At 38.6% G+C, this 16,485-nt stretch overlaps 1 protein-coding gene across 1 annotated transcript in view; it reads left to right on the top strand.

The window, feature by feature from the left end:
* The window catches only part of LOC137598535 (voltage-dependent R-type calcium channel subunit alpha-1E), an 81,075-nt gene that overhangs the window by 10,991 nt on the left and 53,599 nt on the right, over window positions 1-16,485 (top strand). The window lies entirely within an intron of this gene.

The following is a 16,485-nucleotide window of genomic DNA, read 5'->3' as shown; positions in this document are numbered from 1 at the left end:
CAAAAGAAAACTGCACTTTTTGAGGGGCAATCACCAAAGAATATAGGAAGATAATTCTGTAATCCAAAAACTTTAATAAAACAGAAATAATACAGGTTCCTGGATTAAACAAAAAAGATATAACATGTTAATAACTGAGCTTTAAGATGTGCTGTTTGGTGAATTTTGTTGCTTTTTGTTTTTCTGTTAAATTCAATTGCTGAAGCTTTATGTGTTGTGACTTCCTACCTCAAAGCAAATCAGATTAATTTTTTTAAAAAGATTTAACATATATATGTCAAAGGGAATGAAACTTAGAGAATGAACACTGATTGCCCTGCAGTCAAACGCTCACTGTCTTATTATCAGCAGCATATGATTTGTCGTGTCTTTGCATTCACATGCTCGTAACATGCGGATGTGTGAATGTGCCTGTATGTGTGAGTGTGACTGTCTGATTAATGGTTTCTGCCCCATGGTGCTGTGACGTTGCTAGCTGATTATAGTGGCGACATCCCCCTCTGTTGCCCTACTGATACTGAGGCTTCACCTCTGGTGCTGGCACTCTCTGTGCCCCCCCTTCTTCTCCACAGGTGCATACCATGGCTTATCTATAGTTAAAGAGACAGAGGGATGCATAATGACAGAGAGAAAGTGGTAAATGGTAGGAGGAGAGGAGATGAATGATGCTCAATGAAAGCAGGGGGAGGGATGAGGAGGGAAGAGACAAAATTTGAATGAGGAGCAATTTGAGATATGTGAACATCTGCCTTAATTTGCATTTAACATTCACATCCAAGGTAACATTAGTATTGGTGTGGTTGAATAAAGGATCCCAAAGGCTGTAGAGATGCTCAGTCACAGACCGGATAACGCTCTGCCCTGCCCAGTGTAATTATTAGAATAATAGATGACAGATCTCCATTTCTGCTGCTGAAAGGACAATGACCAGAGTGAGTCAGTATCCGTTACAACCATGAACATCCACCTCTCAGGACCACTTAGTGCCAAACCCACAGCCTCCTGACAGAAGGATGGGAAATGAGATATTGCACCTGAGCCAAAGAGTGCACCTGCTTTTGTTTTTCACAGGAAATTAGTCTGATGTCAGACCAAGAATGGAATATTATAAAAGAAGAATGGCTATATTATTTAGTCATTGCTAGGTTTGTCACTTCTTTCAATTTAGTCAGCAAGATATCGCGACAGCAGGCCAGATGTTATGATGTTTGGGGCAGATAATCAAATGTAAATGTAAAATTGCAGTTGTTGTTCAAATAAGTGCTTTTTATTCTCCCTGTATTTAACAAGGAAGTGTATCTGGGATTAGAAAAATAAATATGTTTTACAAGGGATTATCTCTTAGACTCTCAGAGGGCACTTCTTAATGGCTTCATTCCTTGATGGTTTCTGTGGCTTAATCATCACGTCAAATTTCCCAATATGTCATGAACGGATTGGTTTGATATTTCCAAAATGATCTCTGTCCAAATTTGCCAAGATTTTCTAATAAGAGTGTGTGTGTGAATATAATAATAGCACTTACATATGGCCTTAGAGCTCCAGACAGAAATCAGACTGCACAAATCAGACATTTCACTATGTAGTGGATTTGACATGGGTTATAAATACAGAAGACCAACAAACATGCTGTATATTTATTTAAACTTGGTGCTCTATGTGATAGAAGTGCTCCGTTTCTCTCATGTTCAAAGTGTTTGTGTTGCCACGCTGAAATGATCTTTTGAATTGCTCCAGTTCATCAGCTGCAGGGAGTTTTCAATGTTTTGTATATAATTATATGTGTGTTACAAATAAAGCAACATTAGAAAGAAAATTTGCCACTAACCTGAAATAATTATTAGTGTTTCATTTATTTATTTTATTTAGTTAAAATTTTCCTGTACAACACATTATTTCAGCCCCATTTCCAGAATGCTTTGACTGATGTAAACACTTCTGTTGCAAGCCAGACATTCAGGGCAGTTAGAGTAGTGGTAATGAATTCAGGAGTCATTATCTGTAACTTGACTGAATTTATGCCTGAGCAAACCTGAAAGAGTGGCGAGGCTAACCGATGTAAGGACAAAGCCAGCTTTCCAACGACTTCAAATGTGTGTCTGTTCCAAGATTCTAATGTATTGTGGGAACAAACAGTCATTTTGTGGCGTGTAGTGTGTGTGTGTGTGTGTGTGTGTGTGTGTGTGTGTGTGTGTGTGTGTGTGTGTGTGTGTGTGTGTGTGTGTGTGTGTGTGTGTGTGTGTGTGTGTGTGTGTGTGTGTGTGTGTGGGTATATACAGGAGAAAGGCCTCATGTTAGTTTTAAATTGATTTCTTGTTTTGCTTTCCTTTCTTGCTCCATCTTTACGTGTTTACAGGAACACGACGCACAGTGGATTAAACTCAACAGTCTGAAAGCCATCACAATGAAAAAGCAGCGCTCCACCATCTCTGGAGAGAATTTACTAAACATCTTAATTTCGTTATTAAAAGAGAGAAGACTGAGCACTATTTTATTTAATCATGTCCCTAATACTGAGATAACTGCGTGTAATTTGTGTTTACATGAATGAAATTATCTTTGATGGTGTTTGACTTTGTTACCTTGGTGTTGGGCCCAAGTTGGTGATGTGAGATCAGTTACATCATTATTATTTTACCATCATTTAAACTCTTAAAACGTGAACCTTCTCCTAACAAGTCATGTCCAAAAGTATGTGATTACTAATAATTACAGCAGGCAGCACTCTGTTACGTCTCCTCTCAGACTTATCTGCTTCAAATCAAAGCTGACTTTTGTTCCTTAGAGAAAATACGACAAACTCTTTCAGTTGAATGCAAACTAATTACGTTGCACAGGAATTCCAGAATTTTGCCAGGCTTCACATTTCCTTGTCACAAAGGATAACAGGATCATGGGGGACAGAGCTCCAGTGTGGATGATTGATGGAGTGCTGGTGCATTTCACTGATTTTAGTGCAAAGTATAAAAAGGCTTTTTAAGATGAAGAGGCAACCGAGGATCAAACACAGAAAAGCAGTGGGTTTGTGGATGGGGAAAGAATGTAAAATCTGAGGTCATCTACTGTAAAGGTGGAGAAAGACAGTTCTGGAAACAGAAGAAAAGTAGCTTGGATGAGGAATAGGGACAAAGAGCAATGGGGAGGCAGGAGGATGAGAGAGTGGGAATGGAGGAGTGGTTGCAGATGAAAGATGGAGACACCAGCTCATTGCTGCAGCCTCTGTGCCATCGTTAGTATGGGTGTAAATCATAGTATGTACATGCAACGCATTACGTGGTAAGTACAGGTAGTTGCAGGGCTGTGCCTTAGTGGTTCGAGTTGGTTCTCTTTTCTGCAGGGGTGTTCGCAGACCTGGACGTGATGTGTGTGATCTTCATTACCTCTGATTACAACTATATTGGAGCACAGTGTCTGTGCTGCCGGCCATCTATAACGTCTCTGACCAAATTGCATTAGGAAAATTACCTTTTTACAGGAATGTTTTCATTCTTTCCACACCAAGTACAGGCCTCATTATTTTTCCACTGGTAAGAGGATCAGTGAGATTCCTGGCTTTGTGTTGAAATCTGCTAGAAGCAAAGCATCGACATAAATCATAACCGACTGACTTTCCTTTTAGACACGCTACAAAAGAGAAAAATAACACTGTCTAACCATGCAGAATGAAATACCTTATCAACTACTGGATATATTGAGGTGACATTGAAATTGCAGCGACTGAATGATGCCTAAAAATGTTATTTTTGAGATAATCTACATGTCACATAATCATTTCTACATTTTTCATGTTGGTATTTGGGCATTTTAATTCGGCAAGTACTTTGGTTCATGACCAGACACTTGGAAAACCTAATGATAATTTTATTAGATTCAGTTATACTGAGTTAATGACCAAATAGCAGATGTTAACATGCTGAAATGCTAAAGTTTGTCAGTATTTATCTGATACAGCCTTAAGCTGGAGACTATTGTTTAACAGACGAGAGACTTTTTGAAAACCGTTTATGAGAAGTAATTATTGTAAAACATGATTTCGATGTACTTGTTGATATCATGATATCCATCCATCTACTTGAAGATGAGATGAGTGTAATCATCTTTTCTATCCACCCCATGGCTCGGGTGAGGGGTAGGGTACACCACGGATGAGAAGCCAGCTCATCGCAGAAAAGATGAGAAATATACAACCACTCACGCTGACAGTCACACATAGAGACAATGTGGAGTGACCACTCCAGCTAACCTGCATGTTTTTGGAGGTGGGAAGAAGCCAGAGAACTGGGAGAACATACTGCACACAGAAAGGAAGTGAACCCACAACCATCTTGCTGTGAGGCAACATCCCTACCAACTGCTCCTTCGTGCCGCCCACACAATAAGATATCATTCATCTAAATGTCTATTCAATAAGCTACAAATTTCATGCTTCAAAGATGAAAATAAAAATGTATATGCCTTAAAATTTTATGGTTGGAAATGATCAAGTGTGCATATGGAACTTGGGGTAGCGAGGTAGCACAGCGGGTAGCACTGTTGGCTCCCAGCAAAAAGGTCCCATATCCTCCCACCACCAAAGACATGCAATATAGATGAACTGGTGATTGTAAATTGCCCATAGGCATGAATGTGAGTGTAATTAATAATTGGCAGCTCAGAAAATGAATGAATGAACATTGGAACTCGATCCATTTTTATGTCAGTTTCCTCACATTCAATGGTCTTTGTGTCCCTGAACCCAATTTTTTTTGTGTGTGAGTAATTTTTATCTGACATCTATTTGACTTTGGTGGAATATTCTCAGACAAAGTTTCGAATACCATTTACAAGTATCTGCGCTGTCCAGTTAAAATTGTTGTTTTCATATTAGCTTGTCTGTCTATCAACACAGAGAAGTATTCATTTAGTAATAGAAATGTTGACACCAATACTGCTTGCAGTGCATCTGCTTTGCTGTGTATCAACCCATAAAACAACAGCTCTGATAGGCGACCAGCTGCACTACAAGACTCTCATTTTCTTTATTCGTAGCTCGTGCTGTTAGTGCAACTATCTAGGAGGGATGTATGGAAATTACAGAGTCCTTCACTAAATTGTCATGTTTGCCCTCAGTTCACTATTTTTTTTATTTAAAATTTTCTTTTCAAAATCTTAAGGGTTGTGTGATGTTTCATACAGATGTTGCCATTCTAAATATCTAAATGCTGCCCTTTTTCATTCATTGAAACCAATTTCACAGGACTTGTTTAAAGGGCTCTATCTCATTCTTAAGTGGGTACGTCTTCATTGTTCTACAATAACACAGTAGGTCAACTGTTGATTTCGGCCAGCAAATCCGTTAATCAATGATTCAATGCAAAACGTTTCACACTTGTTAAATTTGAACCCTTTTCTATGTTATCATGATACAACTGAGAGAACGTTTGTTACTCTTTCCAACGGTCTCCTTCTCCTTCATTATCTCCTCCCTGTCAGTGTCACACAGACACCCAGTGCAGTGTAAATGTCAGAGTTGTTTGTCATGAGTGAATTATTAATGATGACACACAGAAAAGTCATTTTCCACATCGCAAAAACCATGCATCTGTCAGACAATATGCAGAGGAGAGAAGGTGTCGTTATTGAGAGGGAGGGAGAGGTGTCATGTGTTTGCTCTCTGGCACACTCGCTTGTTTCATCTCATTTAAGTTGGCATATTTGTGTTTTAACAAGGATGTACCTGTATTTTGTTTGTGCTGTATTTAGAGTACTTGTCAGTAAAAGATGACATACTCTACCCCCCCCCCCCGTCTTTCTGTCTTTCTTTCTATTTGACTTCCTTTATGCGGATGACAAACTATTGCTGAGTGTGTGTGTGTGTGTGTGTGTGTGTGTGTGTGTGTGTGTGTGTGTGTGTGTGTGTGTGTGTGTGTGTGTGTGTGTGTGTGTGTGTTTTGAATAAAGCCCTTGATTAATGAAATGAATTTTTTATTGCAGGATTTACTGCAGATTCATCATTCGCTTCGGTTTCACCTATTAAAGACATTTCAGAGAATAATGAAAAGTGAGTTAGCATTTAAGAAGTCACATTTTTATTATTGCATACATCCACCAATACAGTTCTGACATTTGTTTCACCTTATTGTCCCTCTTTCTGTTCCTTTCTTTATTTTGTAAGTTCCTATTGGCTATTGTCAGTAAAAAGAAACATGAGAAAGTGTTAGTGTTAGTTAGTGTAACTTTGAGCTACATACTAAAAGCAGTATGCTAACAATTATAATACTAACATACTGCTCATTTCTTTTTTAATTACTTTATATACTTCATTAATCCCCAAAAAGAAATTAGTGGCACACTCTAGTTAGTCAAATCGCATGCATATACAGTATGTTAGTGTGTACAGGCTCTGCACACACACACACACACACGCACGCACGCACGCACACACACACACACGGGGCCTGTACACATGCAGGGGGAGGTAAAGTGGCGGGCAGCTCCTGCTTGTTGCACTCAAATCACTTTTTACATGTCACTATGAAACAGACTTTTATGAGCACGTAAAAGGAAAATGGCTGGTTTCTGCTGTTTCACTTGTCTGATTGTGGTGAGTCTCTGAATGCCTCTGCTCTTTGCCTTCTGTACAGTGAGGTTCAGAGAGCTCTGAGATTCATGACAAACTGAGGACAATGTCACTCACCACTGTGTTTTATATTCCCAGATTAAATGACCCGCTTTATGTACATACTGCCTTTCTCACTGGCAGGTTTTTATTTACGAGGCCATCATCTGCTATGTGTTTTTTTTTAATCATTTCTCTTCCCAATGAACCTGAAAATGTGGAAATCACAATATCATTCTCAGGACTTTAACTTTTGAATGTTTTCCAATCCAGAACAGAACTTTAAGAGAAGGCTTTCAGGTTTTCTGTGCCCTCTTCTAGGAACAATGTGTGACTCTAAATAAGTCCTCAACTTTGGTGATATCCTTTGAATCAAGGTTATCAATGTGCATATTTGGTCTTGTCTTTTTTATCATTAATTTATGCAATTTTATCCAAAATTTTGTGTTGGCCAGGTCTCAATGGGATACCAGGTCAAATTAAGACTAAATAATTAAAAAGGTATTTGATCAAAAGCTAAAAATACAGGACGAGTTAAAATTTTGACCTGGTGATTGATCCAAGGATCAGCAGTCATCATTTGGAAGTGGGCCTTACTGCCAAAATATTCAGTAATAGTCCAGACAACTGTCAATTTCCTGACCACTAAAGACAATAAAGTCATTCTTAGAATCATTCTGCATGTCTTTAAGTCATTCCAGGACAAAGCTCCCAGATGATTGGATTTATCTCTGCCCACCAACCCATCTTCAACCATTTCATGTTTCAGTTCTATGGTGATTTTTTTTCTTTCAGAGCTCCACAGCCTCACATGGTCTGCAGCGCATTCTCATGTGACCATGTTGACCCAATCTCCATGCCCCCATTCCTTGCTCCCCATTCTTTCAGCGTTGCCCTGATTTTCTCCTAATAGCTGCTGGGGAACCTTGCATGAAATATGACTGTTAACCTGCGATTTAACATCACCTGACAACGTTGTTCTATTTCATTTACTATGGGCCAAACACACACACACACACACACACACGCACACATGCACACACACACACACACACACACACACACACACACACACACGCACGCACGCACGCACACACACACACACGCACACACACACACAAACGTTTAATATTTATTAGCATTTTTGACCAGATCTATTGCTTATTAATATCCCATGAGTAATCTCTTAAATATAACATTTCGGACTTTTAATGGATGAATTGAATGATTGATTTTTCAGTGCATATGCTCAGGTAGTATATCTGTCTTAACTTTTTATAAAACAAAAGCTGGAGTCTCATCACTCAGTTATATCAGCAGTATATTAAGAAATCTTTCATTCGTGGGCCTGGAAGCATCTCCGATCATTCCTTATGAAAATAAAAGTGAATTTATGTTGTGTCATTTTCACATAATTTACCTTCTCTCTGTCACCTTTATTTGCCGCAGAAAGATTTTTTTTTTTTCTGAGCAGCTGGTTCTGCCAGAAGAAGAAGAAGCAGCCTGTCTGAACCTCTCACAGCACTCAGTGCTATAAAACCATTAAGGAGAGCAATCATTGTGACCTGTCAACCTGGTCCAACTCCATGTACGCACTTACAAATAAATAAAAAGGTTCTGATGGCATGATATGTGGCTAGAGAAATGACCTGCCCTACCCCCATTCTAAAATAGACACAGGCTATTAGCTAAATCGAGGAAGGAATTTTTGAATGATTCAGGTGGCAAAATGTCAGATTAAAAATACAACAACCAGTCAAAACGGTTTTCCCATAAATATCAGAAACATTTCTGAAAAGCTGCTCTATATATCTTATATATACTGTATGAACCCATATATATCATTGAATATGTATTCTATTGAATATATATTGAATATATATATTCAATATATATTCAATTTTCAATACCGCATTCAGTGATATATACATTGAATATATCAATTCATGCTCAAACTAACCAGGCTTTTTTTTTTGACATTGAAGTCCAAGTCCTGACACACTGAGGATGATGAATGTGCGCAAATGATGCATGAATTCTCTCCCGTCTGTTTATTCAAAGCTTGAGATTTAAATATCAAAGATGCTGGTGCAGTTCCCTTAGAGTTCAATGCTGTTAGCTTATTGGAGGAAATAATACCTTTGTAGTGCAACAGGATTTCTTTCAGCTGCTGGTGCTTTCAAGCCAAATGGGTTTAGCCTGGAGACTTAGTTATATCTAAATTGGCTTTTTTTGGCTCCTATTTTAGGATTACATTCAGTGATTGGTTGTGTGGCAAGTGGTCAACATCTAGACCCACACATTAGTGTGAAAGCACTATGCAGGGCAACGAGCCAAACACACAATATGTCTCAAGGAGCTCAAATGTTGCAGCTGCGTGACTTATTTTGCTCCAAGGGGTAGTAGGTTTAACAAATGGGGAGAAGGATGCTGGGTAAGCAAATTCTTCATCGTAAATATCAAATCTAGCAGCAAACTGTGTCTTCAGCAGCATGTTCATGACCCCTAGTGGAGCTTAAGAGAACTCTGTGCTTCACAGACACACGTATGCACGTATTCATTAGACAAATGGCCTTCAGACTGTGAAAGAATAATTTGTCTTTATCAATATGAGTGTATATGAGGTAAAGTAAAGTAAAGTATTTTGAAAGTATTCACCTGGAAGAATTTACAGGGTGTATTTCAGTGAGAATGAATTATGGAGAGGTGCACTGAGAAAAAGAAAACAACATCGCACCTCACATTTTACATTTTTAAAAATTTTGATTTGGCACATTGAAATCTCACTGCATACTGTGAAACATCATCACCATATGACAAGTAGACACAAAAAGCGTGTGATAAATTTTACTGTGTGTGATGAATTAACATTGTTCAGCCCATCAGAGGGAATCTGTAATCAGTCCTTGTTGCTTCACTGGAGCTTGGGTGCATAGTGTGCTTTTCAGATCAGAGCAGCTGCCCCTGAAGCCACTCGTAATGCTTCTGCGGCGTAAAAAAAAACCAAAACTCAGCGTAGCTGGGTCAGCCTCCTGCATTATCTTTGAAATAGTTTTTTTTTTTAATAATTGTTGAGAGTATTTGGGGTTATTTTCAATGACTGTGTGAAAAGCCAGACTTATTGATATTGTTTTGGTCTTTGTATCAGTGGTGCAGTGAAGTCAGAATGGGGAACAGGAGGCAATACCAGAGGTCCAGTTTGGAAGCTTTCATTTACTCCTCTTGCCTGTATGACTCTGCCAAATTCCTTTTCTTTTCCTGGTTCACTGCCACCAGCCATGCAGCCTTCTGAAGGTCTTTACACACCTCTGTGATAAATCTACAGCCCTTTGTTGAAAATATTGATCTGCTGGGCTGGCAGTTTGGTTATTAACACTCGTCTTGTTCACCTTAATTTCGAAACTGATAGCTATATGGTTAAATTGATGGTTTGATGTAACATGAAGAATGAGACATTTTTATTCATGGCTTTCGTGATTACCCTCTTTTTTTCATCATGTTTTATCATTTCAGTTTTGTAACTTCAGAATAAAAAAATAAAAAAAACACTGACGGCTAAACAATGTTATTGTTTAAATTTCTGCTTTTCAAATTAGTTATCAAATATATGAAACTCTATTATCATCCATACAATGACAATTATGAATTTGTTATCCGTAATAATGCAGTACCTCTATTTGTCACTAGATGGAATTCATTGCTCAACAACAACATTTCCTACTTCATTATTTCAGGAAAGGGGTTTTTCAGCTTCAGGAAGGTTTTAGAAAGTATTATTGACAGCCTTTTTTCTATACATAAATTAGTGTAAAACTGATGCATCAAAAACTCCTGATCCTATTGGTGATAATTAAAATCTTTCACAAATGTATGTTTTTCTTTTTATCTTTACAAACGTTGCACAGCAACTATATTCACCGTCTGATACTGTAAAACATTGTTTTCAGTGACCTAGAGCTGTGTTTTCACTATCTCAGTACAATAATGTTATGTCTTGTTCTTTAAAAGATGTTAAAGAACTTTTTACATTAGTATTTTAGAGGCATGTTTTAAAAACTGTAAAAAATACTGCGTCAAATGTTTCTTCACCCCTTGGTTACTATAAGCGCATGGCCATGTACGCTGCCAAAGTATTTCCATGTGCTTCTGCACTGTAGCCTATAAATCCATACAAATGTTAGATGAATTAAAAGTCAAGTTATCAATGTATGACCAACGCTTATGCATTTCAAACAGGGGCGGCAGATAAACTTCACTAAGGGGGAATGACTCTGCTGTCTGCAGCTAATGTCACACAACCATAAAGCACAACTCTTTATCTCTCGAAATGCAGCCATTCAATTTAAAAAGCACACCACACAGCTGTATAATTGTCAGGGCTTCTACTTGTTTTATGACCTGACTGAAGATTGTAGTGCGCCGTTCACTGCAGCAACACTTACAGCGTGCTTGTGGATGTGTTTGTTTGCCTGGAAATGACTTTAATTCAGGTCCTCCTGGGTAACAATGATTTATATAGGTTATTCCATATAGAAATCTAGGGTTAGGGTGACAGATTCATGGGGCTGAGAATAGGGGGCATGTCAATTCAGTTGCTAGGAAACAAGTGGGATGAAGACAACAGTGGAAGGCTGTAATCTGGGTTGGGTGATGAGAGTCAGAGAGGGTAAGGCAGCTGGAGAAATACATGGTGAGAGACAGAGAGAGAGGCATAGGACTCATTCTGGTGGGTAAATGTGTTTCATCACGGTTCCTTTAGGTGCTGCTGAAGGCCGGAAATAGACTAATAGTCCTGCTATGTTCATATTGTGTTATTATTGAGAAGTAAGTGATTATTGATTCCACAAAACCCACAAGTTATTTTTCTTCCTCCTCTGATCAAAACAAAGCCTGAAATTCAAAAGGTGGTGCTTGTACAGCTCGTCATTGACACACACCAAAACCCATGCGAAACTACACACACACACACACACACACACACACGCACACACACACACGCACACACACACACACGAACACACACACACACAGAGACAACACACACACACACACAAGCTTCCTCTCATGTTCCAACCATTACCATGTGAATAAAGCTAAATATAGCCCGGTCCCTGTGGCCCCTTCATCTCACCACATCAATAGATCAGGCTTTGTCATCTATGGAGTTTATCTTGAGCTTTTCTGTGTCGTGTGAAATTCTGGGGTTTGTTGACCCAGCTAAAGGGTCATCATGGGAGAAACCTGATATGTCTACTGTTTGTCTTTGGCTGTTCATGAATCATATAATATACAAGCTGGTTAATGAAAGCATGAAATTTGAATCAATCTGACACTGTTATCGTTAAATTTATGCCTCCAAATTTTATGCAATCTAAACTTAATCCAGATGAGTAAAACATGAACTGTGCTCATTGTCATATTCTTCAGTATTGTTTCATGTTTTCATTCATGTCAATTATTGTATAATTAACAGTTGTAAAGATACATAGACTACAGTAATGTTCTTTTGCATTGATGCAGCTCTACATTTTCCACCACTCTGTCATATCCATGAAATGATGTATGAATTCATAGTAACTCACCATAAATTCATATCTATTAAGCTCAACACCTACTGGATGAAAGCCTGAAATTTGGCTTCAAATCCTACTAAACCTTGTTGTTGATTGGATTTGGTAAAATTTATCAGACATCTATTTTTCCTGCTACAACCTTCCTTGACAAAGCACCTGCTGGATTTGCAAACATCTCTCATAGGCTGTGTGAAGTGAAGCCAATAAATCCTTCAGAACATGCAGTCATCCTATCAATTTATTTGCACAATCCTCCTTGAAACGACACCCATGAATGAGAATGCAAATGATTGATTATACACAGCTGCACCTTAGCTAATAGTCAGACTGTGATCAGAAATAAGAAACCCTCCATATTAGGGTTGATTACTGTGAAAGCTTGGATAAATCCATATGTTGGTACACGTAATGTTAGTATTCAGATTCTGGTAGACCTCTGCTGGGCATGGTGAACCAGCTCTCTGTTTGAAGAATCAGATCAATCTTGGGGTCTTGGTTAGAATACACCCACAGATGGATCAGTTACCAGCAGCTCTCCTCTTACTGATCTGTGTGCTTGGTAAGTTAATAAATACAGTTTTATTGATTATGAAAATAGACTAATTTTTATTTTATATACTTATTATGATACCCAAAGGAAAATTAAGACAGCACACTCTAGTATCCTTGTTAATCAAACTAATGCATATATATATATATATATATATATATATATATATATATATATATATATATATATATATATATATATATATATATATATATATATATATATATATATATATATATATATATATATATATATATATATATATATATATATGTTAGTGTGTACAGGCCCCTGTAGTACACACAAACACACACAAGGGGGCCTGTAAGCATGCAACGGGAGGGAGAGTGGCGGGCAGCCCCTTTGTGGAGCGCCCAAATGAGCAACTTGTGAGGGGAATGCCGCCTTGCTCAAGGGCGCCACGGCAGTGCTCCGGAGGTGAGCGGACACCCCTTACTGTCAGCTCACTCCAGGTGCTTTTGGGCGGGAGCAGGAATCGAACCGCCGATCTTAGAACACTGGACAACCCGCTCTACCACTGAGCCACTGTCGCTCCCCCCCACTGCCGACTACCAGGATATGTTAATTTCATGTGGCCAGAGCCACCTTTCAGAACCTTATTCACATAGCAAGCACGTGATCACCTAATTTTTTTCTGTGCTTTGAGAAAACAACAAGTGACTGTTCAGAATTATTTTTAAGATGTAGATTAAAGCAGTTCATTGAATAGTTTTAAAAGGGGCAGAAATATGAGCATATTTGGATAATACAAATTTAGACAATGGGAGAGTAAATCAACTGATCAGAATGACCTGTTTTCTCCCTCATCTTCCAAATGATCTGATTGACTCGACAAAGTCCCAAGTTTCCCCCAGAGACCTGAGCCTGGGTAAGTGAATGAATGAATGAATGAATGAATGAATGAATGAATGAATGAATGAATGAATGAATGAATGAATGAATGAATGAATGAATGAATGAATGAATGAATGAATGAAGTCAGCGTTCCATGGACAGGAAGCAGGGTGAGAGAGTGAGATCCTTAAACCTTTCACTGCTGCAGATCATCTGGTCCTTCTGCTCAGGAAGCAGCTCTGTGCCTCCCATCTGAAGAGAGAAGGCAAACGTTCTGACTCCAAACTCATGAGCTTTTATAGGTGTGTGTGTGTGTGTGTGTGTGTGTGTGTGTTTGTGTGTGTGTGCGTGTGTGTGTTAGTGTGTGTGTGAGTGTGTGTGAGAGAGACTGTGCATAAGTGCATCCATGTGTCTCTCTTCCTCTCCGTTGTGTATTATTTTACAGACCCTCCCTGACATCATCTGCATCCTCAGCCAACTTCTCCGTAATGCATCATGTTTCTGTATCCGGCCTTAGTCAGCAAAAACATTCTTTCTAATCACAAGTGATTCTCGTCATCAGAAACATAGTTATTGTTCATTGATTGTGATCATTTAGATAACGGCTTACTGTACTCAAATGACAACCGTCACTTAGAAGAATACGGTTTATAATTTCTTACAAGAACTGAATGATCATAATGACACTGACATGTCCTAAAAATAGTGATTACAGATCAATACACTTGATCACAGTTTGAATACTGAGTTTAATAGATCATGTTAAAAGGGTAGCATCTACTCTGTGGTGTGTCTGTTTGTGTGTGTGTGTGTGTGTGTGTGTGTGTGCGTGCGTGCGTGCGTGCGTGCGTGTGTGTGTGTCTATGTGCTGTATTCCAAATATAGTACTCAATATGGTCCAGATGTCATCTGCCTTAGTCAGCAGGGTCAGCACTCTGGAATCTTTGAGTAGCTGCCTGATTAATTTCTTTTTAAAATCCAGTTCACACAACCAACATAAGTTGATTTCCATCAACTCATGTTTTAATATTTTTTTTAATTTATTTAAGATTCATCAGCTCATGTTTGTCACTGGACCAAAATATAAGTTTAACGTCAATCATAAAATCTTAAGATTACAAAGTATTTACAATGGTGGATGGGATGAAAATCGAAATTACTGATTATATGTTAATGGTGGCTACATGCACCAATCTTGTTAAGATCACTGATTGTAACTTTTTTAGCAGGCTAGAATTGCTCCACAATTTTTAATAGCAGGTAGAACATGATGATCTACAGATCTGAGAGCAGGCAGATCTGACCATGAGGGAGCTCAGGGCTCAAAGTAAGGGTATCTGGAGAATGAAGCTAAAGTTACGAAACATAGTGCTGTTTGATTATTTAGCCGAAAGTAAGGACATGAAAAGGAAATAAAAGTCATTCAAAATTTGTGCACCAACAAAACTCGGCAAAGTTTGATATAAAAGCGTGAGTAGAACCATTGGAGGGTTCTCAGCTCTCTTTACCTTTCAATAATAATATAATACTTGATTTTATAAAATGCAGCAACAAGGTGAATACAGGACCAGCACTGAACATGAACTGTGAAGAATGAAGCAATGGAGTTTATACAGATTCCTTCACAACAATATCCCATAGTTGAAGTCAGAATGTTGTTTGTTTTAATTTTAAAGAGAAACACTAATCCATTCAAAGTTTTATTGATAATGGAAAGTTTATAACCATGGCTCCCTAGCTCCAGCAAAGAAAGTCTTCCTTCCACCCTAATCCAGTGTGTTCAAACAAACGTTATTATAATAACTCAACCCTCACCTGCCAAGAAAGCTGTAGCTGTGGTACGCTCTCATTCTGCCAGAAAACCATGCAATAGTATTATCTGCACAGAGAAGGTGGTAGAACACGTCTTTCTCACTCACCTGAGACAGGAATAGCAAACTATGCCTCTTCTGTCATCTTACTGAGAATCACAGGAAGATTTCCTCATCTGTTCTCACCATTTATAATGAGGAGACATCAGAAGTCTGGCTGGTATATGTTCTATTTTTAATTCCCATGATGTGTTGGAACACTAATGAGTCACAGGCCACACACCATTGATCACAGGCTACGTCTCCAAATATCACTGTCAGCTCTCACCTACGTACAGTATGTCTTTGTCTATGAGCACGCCATGGCTGAATAGGCATGATTGGGGTCATGTCATTGGTATGTTGGAGTCAGAGCAGTGCGCCATACAAAACTTATTGTGTTCACACCATCGTTATGTAGCCAGAAGAATAATACGCATGCTCTTGTTGACCATGTTTGTGACATTCAGAAGCAGGGTTGACATGTTCTCCTGCTGCACCACAGGAGACAAGACACCTTATACCTATAATTGGTCCGATATACAGTACAGAGCATTAAGAAATAATCTGAGGCATGATAAGATCAACAACCTGACATTGGTGCTGTGCTGACTGGATGCAATGGTTTTGCTCTGCTGGGGAATGACATCATTGTTGAAAAAGTTCCTGGAAGCCTGTGGGGTTGTTTAAGTGAGCAGTGTGAACATCCACAGACTCAGCAGCAGGTCTGACTGATGAGCCGGACGACATCTGGAGGCTGTGGCAATCCATGATGATGGGGAGGAGGATTACTGCTGTAATCAACGATCATGACAGAAACATTAATAATAGATTGCCTGAGAATGTGGCCTAATAACTGTTTTTTTTTTAAAAAAAGTCTTGTGTTTTTGTTTTTGATTAAATTAATATATTCTTATAAATTCACAAGACTACAACTACCCACAAAAATTTGCATATAAATACTGGTGTGTTGTTAAATCCATCGAATGTTTCTTGATTCCTTCTTCATTTACAGTTGAATTCCACATCTGATAATTGTTATTTCACCTCCAGCCTTCC

Source organism: Antennarius striatus, chromosome 7 (assembly GCF_040054535.1).
Source record: "Antennarius striatus isolate MH-2024 chromosome 7, ASM4005453v1, whole genome shotgun sequence".
NCBI classification, from domain to species: domain Eukaryota; kingdom Metazoa; phylum Chordata; class Actinopteri; order Lophiiformes; family Antennariidae; genus Antennarius; species Antennarius striatus.
Note: the sequence above shows the minus strand (reverse complement) of the source record. Positions and strands in the feature narration are given on the sequence as shown.